This window comes from Haematobia irritans, chromosome 5 (assembly GCF_050003625.1).
Source record: "Haematobia irritans isolate KBUSLIRL chromosome 5, ASM5000362v1, whole genome shotgun sequence".
NCBI classification, from domain to species: Eukaryota; Metazoa; Arthropoda; class Insecta; order Diptera; family Muscidae; genus Haematobia; species Haematobia irritans.
The window spans coordinates 82,467,204-82,480,616 of NC_134401.1; the positions used below are offsets into that span (position 1 = coordinate 82,467,204).

Consider the following 13,413-nt stretch of genomic DNA (forward strand, 5'->3'; position numbering starts at 1 on the left):
TCCAAACATTTTGTATTTTTGCATCCAAATTCAATAATGTTGTCTTCCAAAAAACAATATGTTATTATATGAACATATAATATGTTTGGAAGCATTTTGCACCCAAAAATATTATATGCTTAAAAAAAATTCTCCCAAACAATATTGTGCTCAAAATTTTATTTATTTATTTATATATTTACAATCATAATGAATTATGAAAATAAACAGGTAATATAGGTGCTAACAACATAGGTTTTCGACCTGAATGCTCAAAATTTTGTTTCTGCCCAATTGTATATTCCCCCAAATCTTTCTCACTTCCACGAGATTTTTTAGTTCTTAGCACCTTTTTCTGTAATACAAACATTGTAGAAGAAATTATTAAATTGTATGATTTTTATACCCACCACCATAGAATGGTGACGGGGATATAATAAGTTTGTCATTCCGTTTGTAACACATCGAAATATCGATTTCCGACTATAGAAAGTATATATATTCTTGATCAGGGAGAAATTCTAAGACGATATAACGATGTCCGTCTGTCCGTCTGTCTGTCTGTCTGTTGTAATCACGCTACAGTCTTCAATAATGAAGCAATCGTGCTGAAATTTTGCACAAACTCGTCTTTTGTCTGCAGGCAGGTCAAGTTCGAAGATGGGCTATATCGGTCCAGGTTTTGATATAGTCCCCATATAAACCGACCTCCCGATTTGGGGTCTTGGGCTTATAGAAATCGTAGTTTTTATCCAATTTGCCTGAAATTTGAAATCTAGAGGTATTTTATGACCACAAAGAGGTGTGCCAAAAATGGTGAGTATCGGTCCATGTTTTGGTATAGCCCCCATATAGACCGATCTCCCGATTTTATTTCTTGGGCTTATAGAAACCGCAGTTTTTATTCAATTTACCTGAAATTGGAAATCTAGAGGTATTGTAGGACCACAAATACGTGTGCTGCAAATTATGTGTATCGGTCCATATTTTGGTATAGCCCCCATATAGACCGATCTCCCGATTTTATTTCTTGGGCTTATAGAAACCGCAGTTTTTATTCAATTTACCTGAAATTGGAAATCTAGAGGTATTGTTGGACCACAAATACGTGTGCCAAAAATGGTGAGTATCGGTCCATGTTTTGGTATGGTCCCCATATAAAACGACCTCCCGATTTGGGGTCTTGGGCTTATAGAAACCGCAGTTTTTATTCCATTTACCTGAAATTGGAAATCTAGAAGTATTGTAGGACCACATATACGTGTGCAAAAATTGTGAGTATCGGTCCATGTTTTAGTATGGTCCCCATATAAAACGATCTCTCGATTTGGGGTCTTGGGCTTATAGAAACCGTAGTTTTTTATCCAATTTGTCTGAAATTGGAAATCTAGAGGTATTTTGGGACCATAAAGAGGTGTGCCGAAAATGGTGAGTATCGGTCCATATATTTGTATAGCCCCCATATAGACCGATTTCCCGATTTTACTTCTTGGGCTTCTAGAATCCGAAGTTTTTATCCTATTTGCCTGAAATTGGAAATCTAGAGGTATTTTCGGGTCATAAAGAGGTGTGCCGAAAACGGTGAGTATCGGTCCATATTTTAGTATAGCCCCCATAAGAACGATCTCCCGATTTAACTCCTTGGGTTTCTAGAAACCGTTGTTTTTATCTGTTTTGCCTGAAATTGTAAATATTCTGGTAGTTTAGGCTCACAAAAACGTGTATCGGATTAAGTTTTTATCGGTCCATTTGGTAATGCCTCCATATAGACCGACTTCACTTCTTGAGGGTTTAGGAGGCGCACTGATCATGAAAATTGCTTGAAACTCAATGTAAAATTTCCAGATTTTACTTCTACAGATTTAAGATTTCAAATCAAGACCTTATTTTATAATTTTCTTGCATACTTACAAGAGATGTTAATGATTCCTCTAAAACTCAAACAAAAATGGTTCTTATAAATCCAGAATCTGATATAGTCCTCATAGGTGAAATCTTTAAATTTATCTTCGGGAAGTGTCCTCAAGTCCTCAAGCCCTCCTGAATTTTCAAAGGAAACCCTAACATTTGGTTCATAGTGGTGGGTATTTAAGATTCGGCCCAGCCGAACTTAGTGCTGTGTATACTTGTTATATTTTAATTTTACCTTTTGCCGGACGGGGATTCGAACAGCGGACCACACAGTTTGTAAGGATCAAAGAAGTAGCTGATCAATTGCCCAAGGAAAAATAAAATGTTAATTTTGTAATAACAAGCAACAACCACCAACTTAATTCAATATCGCTCCCTGTTAAATAGCGCTCCAAGCTACTAAACACATATATGTTTATAGGCTATTTCAAAATTAATATATGTTTGCATCCAAGCATATTATATTTACAAACATTTTATGTCCCAAACATAATATGTTCTAACATATTAACATATATGTCCCAAACATGTTATGCTAGTTTATGAACATTATATGCTTGCACTCAAAAATATTGTGTTTAAAAATTTGTGTTCCAAACATATAATGTTTATAGCCAAACATATGAAAAACAGTCTTTTTCAACCGTGTATCAGCCAACCTGTTACTTACTAATTCTTCTAAGTTTCTCAAGAACATAATCGATTGTTTGGTAATTAATTTGAATTTTTACCACTTTAAAACAAAGAGCATGAGTTTTGTTTATCATTTTCGCATTATGGGCACAATTTTTTTTTTGTTTCGTCAAAACAAATCGGAACGTAGGACGAGTAAGTCAAAATATTTAAACAAAGGAAATTAAAAAAAAAAAACAGTGGAAAATATAAAAATTACAAAGGGATCTTCATAAAACTAGCGAAAGGGCACTATACACTGATACCCTGTTTCTGTATGTCGAACGAAAACCCAGTCGACTGAAAAGCAGTCACTCGAATTCGAATCAATTTGGGTTTCTCTATTTTTGAAAGTTCATATCGTTTGTATGATAGTACATTGATTATCAAAAATGAGTATTTTCAAATTTTTGGCTTGAGAATTGATTCAAATTTCAAAATTGTTTTTACCTTTTTCTTGACACTTATTGTATATGTTCATTTGGTACTCGACAACAAAATATGAAGTGACTTGCCTGTCGACATAGAGAAACCCAAATAATTTTTTTTCATTTGAAATACTCTCGTTCGACATACAGAAACAGGGTATGAAAAAAGCATGCCCGGTTCCAAAGATTTTGTCTTTACTTTAACAATTTTGGTATTGATTCCGAGCCAATGAAGCGGAGAATTCAAGTAAGGATAATTTTAAGACACAATTCTCTTTTAAATTTGGTTTTTTTTTTACTTGACTCTGCGAAGCAAATTTTAATTTTTCGCTTTTTCAGCTTTTTTCATATGCTATCAAGACTTCCAGTAGAAATTAAAAAAATGTCTTTAAAATAAAGTGTTGAAAAACATGTTCTATATGTGAACGATTTTTAGCTTTGTAATCAGATGCAAAAAGACAACAAATTTAAAGACAATTTCATTAACTTTAAAGAATTTTCTGAATTATTAAAGTCAAGTTGGCCTTAGCCCAAAAAATTTTTCTTTCATGTTATGATATCCAGTTTTAAGTTAAGTCACTTAATTATGAGGACAATACGACTTCACTGAAAAGTTTATCGACTTTTGGACAAGGAAAAAAAACTTTATATTAGAGAAATGCGTCCTCTATGCTAAGCATAGAGGACGCATGCATTCGTATTTTAAAGACATGAAATCTTTGACCTCACGACAATATTTTTCTCAGTGTACAAGCATTTGGTTTATATTAGCATAGCCCCATGGAGACCGAGTGCCCGATTTTATAGATATAAGATATATTTCACATGGTAATTAAAGGACAACAATCCTAACCTGAAAATAATTTCGTAAATGTACGTGAATAGAGGCTTGTTTCGTTCGGAAGTTAGCGTGATTTCCACATACGGACGGACTGACTGGCATTGTAAATGATCTGTCCGATAATGCTGTATTATTATTACAACAGATGGAGATCATTTTAAAATATTCCCCTGATAAAGAAAATATATACTTCATATGACCAGGAATCGATATTTCGATGTGCTTCAAACAAAGTGGCCATGTAATGATAAATTAAGGCCTTAATTTAAGGAAGTTCTTCCTCGAAAATAAGCGTTTAGCTCAAAGCTAGTAATAGCAAATTAAATCTAAAAATTGTGAATTGAAATTAACTTTTTCAGTGTATAATGAATATACATTTTGTTGCCAACATACGCATATATCATTGTATTAATGTATGATTACATCCTGTCTAATTTCCCATGCATTTATACCTACGATGAAAAAAGTCAATATTGTGAGCACATGTGTCAACTCATCATTATTGAAGATTTATTTTGTAACAACAAATCATTTCGACACCTTTTTCTCAGAAACTCATTTTCAAGTGTTGATTTGCTACCTCTTCAGTTTTACAATACTCAAAATTTGGTCAAGTCATTCCTATATCGTAGAATGGACTGAGGGATGGACCATATGCAACTGTAAACTCTGATCATAACGCTACTCATAAACCATAAATGGTCGGGAAGAATTACCAATTCATGTTTCTCCTATTCAATATCCACACGAATAACGGCATAGAAACTACCAACAAAATTAAAAATGAAAGAAACGAAAATCAAATGGCAGAAGAAGTGTAGCCACGACTTCTTCTTCATGATGCATCTTTTTTTAATGGATAAATGGTAATTCGTATTGCATTTGTACTGAAAAAAAAAAAAACACTTGCCATGAAGATTCTTTATGATAATGATTTTCTATAGGATTTTATGAAGATACATGGTGAATGTATACACTAGAAATGAATGCCAGTGTAGCTGGAGAAATTTCTTTTTTTTCCCCCATACGAACAAGGTTTAAGCGATCAATTTATCTCAATTTGAAATATAACAATTGCATGAATCTTAGCACCACAAAGAAATAATAAATCATCAAAACTTAATTGGAAAATTAATGATTCTAACTGCCGGGAGCCACCGTGGTGCAATGGTTAGCATGCCCGCCTTGCATACACAAGGTCGTGGGTTCGATTCCTGCTACGACCGAACACCAAAAAGTTTTTCAGCGGTGGATTATCCCACCTCAGTAATGCTGGTGACATTTCTGAGGGTTTCAAAGCTTCTCTAAGTGGTTTCACTGGAATGTGGAACGCCGTTCGGACTCGGCTATAAAAAGGAGGTCCCTTGTCATTGAGCTTAACATGGAATCGGGCAGCACTCAGTGATAAGAGAGAAGTTCACCACTGTGGTATCACAATGGACTGAATAGTCAAAGTGAGCCTGATACATCGGGCTGCCACATAACCTAACCTAACCTAACCTAACTGCCGCACGATTTATGCAGGTTACGCATGCCTAACTGAATGTGTTTCAATTAGCGCATGCGCATAACACCCAATTCGCTATGGCTCTAATGTGAAACATTTTTCAAATCATTCTAGAAGACTATGCTATTTTCTGCTAGAAGTGGTGTTAGAACAAAATCTTCTTTAGAGCAATTCGAAATTTTCTTTAGAAAATGTCTTCTGTTCTGTTTTCTAGACATATCATGTGGAATTGAGACAGATATAGGGAAAATTCAATTAGACAGAAAATAAAACATGTATGGATGATTTTATGAAACATACTACTTAAACTTATCGTTTAAGTGCACAAGAAAATCCGATGGAAGAACGTCGTTCATATAGTTTACCCGCATTACGCGAATGTCCATGACAGCTCTGATAAGAATTGCGATTTCTATCATATCGACTAAAAATTCAATCATATCGGCTTAAAATTGCTTGATATCTAGCAGCCCAAGAAGTCAAATCGGGAGATCTGTCTATATGAGAGCTATTTTAAAACATTACATTTGGCATACCTAAAGTATCTACACCCTCACAAAAAATCGCTTCTGTAACATATACTCCCAAACATATTTTGCTTCAAGCATATACATTTTTGGGTATTGCCCAAACATTTATATGTTTGATCTCTACCAATATATAATATGTTTGAAAGTACATTGGTCTAAACAATATATGTTTGGGTAGTCTAAGTTCCAAACATTTTGTATTTTTGCATCCAAATTCAATAATGTTGTCTTCCAAAAAACAATATGTTATTATGTGACCATATAATATGTTTGGAAGCATTTTGCACCCAAAAATATTATATGCTTAAAAAAATTCTCCCAAACAATATTGTGCTCAACATTTTATTTATTTATTTATATATTTACAATCATAATGAATTATGAAAATAAACAGGTAATATAGGTGCTAACAACATTGGTTTTCGACCTGAATGTTCAAAATTTTGTTTCTGCCCAATTGTATATTTAGTTCTTAGCACCTTTTTCTGTAATACAAACATTGTAGAAGAAATTATTCAATTTTATGATTTTTTTATTTTAATTTTACCTTTTGCCGGACGGGGATTCGAACAGCGGACCACACAGTTTGTAAGGATCAAAGAAGTAGCTGGAAAAATAAAATGTTAATTTTGTAATAACAAGCAACAACCACCAACTTAATTCAATATCGCTCCCTGTTAAATAGCGCTCCAAGCTACTAAACACATATATGTTTATAGGCTATTTCTAAATTAATATATGTTTGCATTCAAGCATATTATATTTACAAACATTTTATGTCCCAAACATAATATGTTCTAACATATTAACATATATGTCCCAAACATGTTATGCTAGTTTATGAACATTATATGCTTGCACTCAAAAATATTGTGTTTAAAAATTTGTGTTCCAAACATATAATGTTTATAGCCAAACATATGAAAAACAGTCTTTTTCAACCGTGTATGGTCTTTCAATTTCAGGCAAAACGGATACAAATTGCGGTATCTAGAAACCCAAGAAGTCAAATCGGGATATTGATCCATATGGAGGTTGTTCCTCTACATTTTGAATTTCATGTAAATCGGATAAATATTGAGGTGTTTCGATGCTCAAGGCTCCAAATCGGCGGGTCGGTTTGTATGGGGTCTATATCAAAACCTGGACCGTTAGGTTTGGTTAGATTAGGTATAGTGGCAGCCCGATATTTCAGGCTCACTTAGACTATTCAGTCCATTGTGAGACCACAGTGGTGAACTTCTCGTTATCACTGAGTGCTGCCCGATTCTATGTTTAGCTTAATGGCAACCCTAAAAAAAGTGAACTCTCTATTTCACTAAAGCCAATTTAACTTTATTTTAGTTCATGGAATTATTATGTTTGGAGAAAGTTTCCTTTACTCTAATAATTTTTTGTTTACGTTAGTTAAATTAACTAAAACCGAGGTAAAAATATACTCAAATGAAGCATAAAGATTAACTAAATTCGTGTCTTCCACAAAATAGATCAGAATTTCTTTAAATTTGTAAATTTTACCAAAAAGGCGTCCATCATGAACTTCGTATGTCACTAAAGACATTCTTGCAATTTTGAACTCCAAGTTTTTCCTTCAAACTACAAAATTTACTTTAACAAGTGAAAAAACTTAGTTATGTCTAATACATTTTCTTGAATTTGTCGAAAAATATTTACTTATTTTTATGATATCGGCGTGATGCCAACGTTTGTAATACTGTTTAGTTAAAATTTTCTACAAATATTCAAAATTTTCTAAAATTAACCGAAAGTTTTCTTCCTGGTGGGTTCACTGTTTTTCAGTGAAGGGACCTCCTTTTTATAGCCTAGTCCGAACGACGTTTCACTTTGCAGTGTAACCACAGAGAGAAGCTTTGAAACACTCAGAAATGTCACCAGCATTGCTGAGAGGGGATAATCATCCGGTGATTTTTTTTTTTTTGATGTTTGGTTGAAACTGGATTTGAACCCACGACCCTATAATGAAAGAAATATTATCGTGAGGCCAAAGATTGCATGTCCTTAAAATACGAATTTCGCCTAGCATAAAAGACGAATTTCTCTATTATAAAGTTTGTTTCCATGTTCAAAAGTCTATAAACTGAAGTGGGGTTGTCCTTATAGTTAAGCGATTCGACTTAATAAACCTAGTTCTTAAAAATTCTTGAAAATTAACGAAATCGTTAATTTTGAAGTGTGCGGTTTAAGATTATATGCAATTCTCCCATCGGACATTTGCCATCATAACAGCACTTCTCCCATCGAACATTTGTCATCATAACAGCTTTCTCACGCAGTAAGAGCTTCCAGAAAACCAGAGCATACCAACAGATTCCAGTTCCCCTGGAATATTAGGTGAATATTGTGCTGCTCAGCCATCTCGTTGAGAGATTTACTGCAGTCGATGGCTGTTTTCGACTTAGAGAACACAGAGTCCAAGAATTTTATTGCAGGTTGACAGTCTAAGTATACATTAATACCAACATTTGTTGGATCATCACTTCTCAGCCAATTTGTAACCTCTTTTATTGGTAATATTTCAGTCTTAAAAACACTACAGTGATTAAGTAATCTTTTCGCTATTCGAAGTTCCAGGTCATTAGAATATACTCCCAAGCCCACTTGTCCATCAAATTTGGAGCCAATTTCGGGTATGTATGCACCACGTCTCAGTGTTGGGAATTAGAGTTTCAAACTTTTTGTCGAAAAGTGGTTTTGCCAAAGTGTAATCCACATCCGTGTTGCACATCTGGCATTATTTTGAGGTTCGAACTGTGACCGTACCTTTTTTCCGACAACAGCGACATCTCACAAGACCATGGTTAGGTTAGGTTGTAGAGGATGACATCAATTTTGTGTTGATGATTGATGTCCACGTAGACCAGTATGGGTACATTGTGATTCCTCGATGTGGTCTTTCCATCTTCCTCCTTCCGATACGATCCCCTTTGGAATAGTCCCAGAACTTCCACCTGCTCGTTTTCTTTAAAAGAAATCTTAGAACGACCAAACTCACGAAACCATACTGCCGTTGTTGCAGCTGTCTGTTTTGCCAATATGTCTAAAGGCAATAGGTGCAACATGATATTAAGGGAGTCTGTTCCTGTCTTACTGAATGCGTCTGGGATACACAAACACGCCATACGTTGAACTTTATCTAAACTTGTCGGCTGCTGAAGTGCCAGCCACCAGAATACAACACCATATAGCATTATAGGTCTAAACACTGCCGTGTATAGCCAATGCACAATTTTCGGTTTTAGTACCCACTTTTTTCTATTGCCTTTTTGCATGATTACAAAGCTATTGTGGATTTTCTCGTCTTTTCTTTAATATTAAGCTTAAACTTCAGCTTCCTGTCCAAAATAACCCCAATGTATTTTAAACACTCACCAAAGGGAGTTTCAATATACCCTCAGGAGATGGGCTTAACCGTGGGAATTTTGCGATCTTTGCAGTACATGACTGGTTCTGTCCTTGCACGATTCACCCCTAGAACATTTTCCCTCCCACACTTCCCGGTCATTCGGAGGGTTTTCTGAACAATATATCTTATTGTGGATCATCACACATCATCTGCATATGCCACCATATCTATCTTTTCTTTTTCTAGGGAAACCAGAAGGTTGTTTACAGCATCATTCCAAAGAAGAGGTGATAGAACTCCTCCTTGGGGAGTCCCTATGTTTGCTTGTCCTAGTGTAGCTGAAATACGTCACTTTGTTAGAAGCCTAAGTATTCCTTGATCGAAGTCGAATGGACGTTATTGTATGCCCCATCGATGTCTAGAAAAGCCACAATTGTGGCTGTCTCAATAGACCTGCCCTTCGCCGACATTCACGAGAGTAATTTCATCAGGTACGGGGATTTGAAAGGTCCAAATCTCTCTCCGGACCTCTTATTCAAGATTCTGATACAGTTTTCTCGATAGGGAATGACCGCTGAGGCACCGCTATAATGTGGTTTAACCGTTTGATTTCCAGAAAATTCCAGCGTCCAATAGTACCTCCAGTGTCTCTTCACTGAACGTTGTCCATTCCGATGTTTTAATGAAACCTGGAGCGGAGTTAGTGGATGCTAGTACCTTTCGTAGTCTGAGCCTCGGATGTATTTTCAATACTGCTACAGTAATCATTCCAAGAGTTGTGCTGAGCCCTTCTCAGTTCTCGCTTACATCCTCTCAGATCCATCTTATAAGCGTCCCAATCCTCCGGAGCTTTGGTGGGCTTTGCCATGGTAAAGAGCTTCATGCAGGATTTCCTCACGATGTTGTGGCCCTCCATAGACCATCATGGGGGTCGAGTTTCACCATCGACTTTTCTCTATGGCATGAATCGAACAAAAACGTTTTGTTTGATCATGCACAGTGTCTCTGGTATTTCCGGTATCATCAAATTGAAGGAATCCCTATACCTATTCCAATCAGCTTTCCTCACATTTGGCGGAAATATGGTTTTTGAAGAACGAACTGCCAATTTGAAACTGATGTAGCCATCTGAGAAGCTATGTTCCCTCAAAAATTCGCCTATAAGTGACATACATTCTTCAAAGAAATTTATGTCATAGAAGAATGCTTCTTCAACTATATGTGAAAATATACTATATGAGTGATGAATGGCGAAAAATATTCTGATTACTCGTATAATGCCTAGCATACAAGTAATCTATTCTGGAAAAAAATGGTAAAAATTCTTTAACAAACGAATTTTTCTTCAGACAACGTATTTCCATTTTTCAAACGTTTTAAGTTTTAGCGTTCATATTGACTAGTTTTCTTACTCAAATAGAATTCTGAAGTTATTTTGGTCTAGCCAACAGAAATCTATTCCAAACTTGAAATTTTCTAAAGAAATACTTTCCTCATACAAATCGACCAACATAGGAAGAAAACAAGATCATAAGATTTAATGCACCTTGGTTTCGAGAGAAATAGACCACCTTAGGCAGAAGCATTTCTTCTTCTGCTTTGTGCCTTTCAACTGCAGTTATTTGCAACAATGTGGTATTGTCTGGCAAACCCAATTCATTCCTGTATTCCTAATGCTAAAAATACATATGGCCTAAACCATGGATACAATGGATGTGTTACCAGCCATTGTATTCCATATTCCGGCAGCAAGCCATTCTTAATGGATATTGGAAAATGAATGCAAATGGGAAAAAATGGGCACGCGGTTAAGAAAGACTTCAAAATTGACCTCACCTGAATTGTGACCATGTACTTAAAATAAAACATTGCCCGAAATCAAACATTATTTGAATGCAGCAACAATCATCCCCACTGGCTATGGTGGCCGCCATCCTCCATGCATGAATAGATCTGCAGTTTGCTTCGATTGCTGGTGTTCTTGTACTCCAACGTATGCAGATTTAGCATCTGCATTGCGAAGGATTTGCTTTCTCCCTTTAATGGAGTATTACCATCGATGTAGTTATCGTCTGAATGGTTTTTGGAATTTTGCTATTTCTTTTGTAGAAAATGATGATTTCACGAAAAACATATCTTTTTATAATGGCCAATATTATGATAGAGCATTGAACGATCGCCACTTCCACATCTATTCCTGGATTATCCGTACGATGATCTACGGGAGAGGCATACGTGTGTATCAGAAGAAAATCATTCGTAATTATAGTATTTTTGTAGCAGCCCCAAAACGTTTAGATTGTAATAAATATTTTGTTATTAAATATGGCAATTTTCTGTAATAGGAATAACAGGAAGATGCTTTTCAATGAGAACACTTCCTTGTAGTATAGAGTTGTCCTCCTAAACGAATCTTACATTGTCTATCCATTCCGGTGTATCTTTTCATGTATTGGTTGTTTAAAAGATGAACGACAATTCAAAGTGACTGACATTTGAATCTCTTATACACTAAAAAAAGTTTACTTAAATTAAAAGATCTTAACCTTCCCTTAAAGATTTTGAGTGCGAATCCGAGCGAAAGATACAGAATCATTAAAGTTAAGACAATTTTGAGGGATCTATCTAGGCTCTATAAATTTGAAAATTGCACTGAAAAAAGTTTGAATTCATTGCTTCCAAAATTTTTTTATTAATTTTAGGACAAATTTAGGACCGTTAAAGTCGTATGTACTTGAAGTAAGGCAAATTTTCCTTAAAGTAAAGAAACATAATTTTGATTTAAAGAAATATTCATTAAATTAACAGAAATGTTGAATCTTTAGATAAAAACGCTTCAAATACAGGCTAAGACTTATTTTGAGTATTTATTGTACGTGATTAGTTTTATTATTGTACCACGAAATGAGAATGACAATTTGATAAATGAGATTTGTATCCAAATTTTAATTTTATTGGTTCTAGACTTTGTCATTCCGTTTGTAACACATCGAAATAATGCTCTAAGACCCCGTAAAGTATATATATATTCTGGGTCGTGGTGAAATTCTGAGTCGATCTGAGCATGTCCGTCCGTCGTCTGTTGAAATCACGCTAACTTCCGAAAGAAACAAGCTATCGACTTGAAACTTGGCACAAGTAGTTGTTATTGATGTAGGTCGGATGGTATTGCAAATGGGCCATATCGGTCCACTTTTACGTATATGGGGGCTATAAACGGACCCCCAAATTTGGCTTGCGAGGCCTCTAAGAGAAGCAAATTTCATCCGATCCGGCTGATATTTGGTACATGGTGTTAGTATATGGTCTCTAACAACCATGCAAAGATTGGTCCACATCGGTCTATAATTATATATAGCCTCCATATAAACCGATCCCCCAATTTGGATTGCGAGGCCTCTAAGAGAAGCAAATTTCATCCGATCCGGCTGAAATTTGGTACATGGTGTAAGTATATGGTCTCTAACAACCATGCAAAAATTGGTCCACATCGGTCCATAATTATATATAGCCCCCATATAAACCGATCCCGCGATTTGGCTTGCGAGGCCTCTAAGAGAAGCAAATTTCATCCGATCCGGCTGAAATTTGGAACATAGTGTTAGTATATGGTCTCTAACAACCATGCAAAAATTGGTTCACATCGGTCAGTAATTATATATAGCCCCCATATAAACCGATCCCCCGATTTGGCTTGCGAGGCCTCTAAGAGAAGCAAATTTCATCCGATCCGGCTGAAATTTGGTACATGGTGTTAGTATATGGTCTCTAACAACCATGCAAAAATTGGTCCACATCGGTCCATAATTATATATAGCCCCCATATAAACCGATCACCAGATTTGACCTCCGGAGCCTCTTGGAAGACCAAAATTCATCTGATTCAGTTGAAATTTGGTACGTGGTGCTAATATATGGCCTCAAACTCCCATGCAAAAATTGGTCGAAATCGGTCCATAATTATATATATCCCCCATATAAGCCGATCCCCAGATTTGACCTCCGGAGCCCCTTGGAAGAGCAAAATTCATCCGATTCGGTTGAAATTTGGTACGTGATGTTAGTATATGGTATCCAACAGCCATGCAAGAATTGGTTCATATCAGTCCATAATTATATATAGCACCCATATAAACCGTTCCCCAGATTTGGCCTCCGGTGCCTTTTGGAGAAGCTAAATT

General features: G+C 35.7%; 1 long non-coding RNA gene across 1 annotated transcript; it reads right to left on the reverse strand.

The window, feature by feature from the left end:
• Positions 1 to 142: 142 nt before the first annotated feature.
• Positions 143 to 6,485, reverse strand: LOC142241670 (uncharacterized). Its single transcript, XR_012723752.1, has 2 exons — positions 6,416 to 6,485; positions 143 to 334 (listed from the first exon to the last, which is right to left on the reverse strand). It is a non-coding gene; the product is annotated as an uncharacterized LOC142241670 (long non-coding RNA).
• Between the last annotated feature and the right edge of the window lie 6,928 nt (positions 6,486 to 13,413).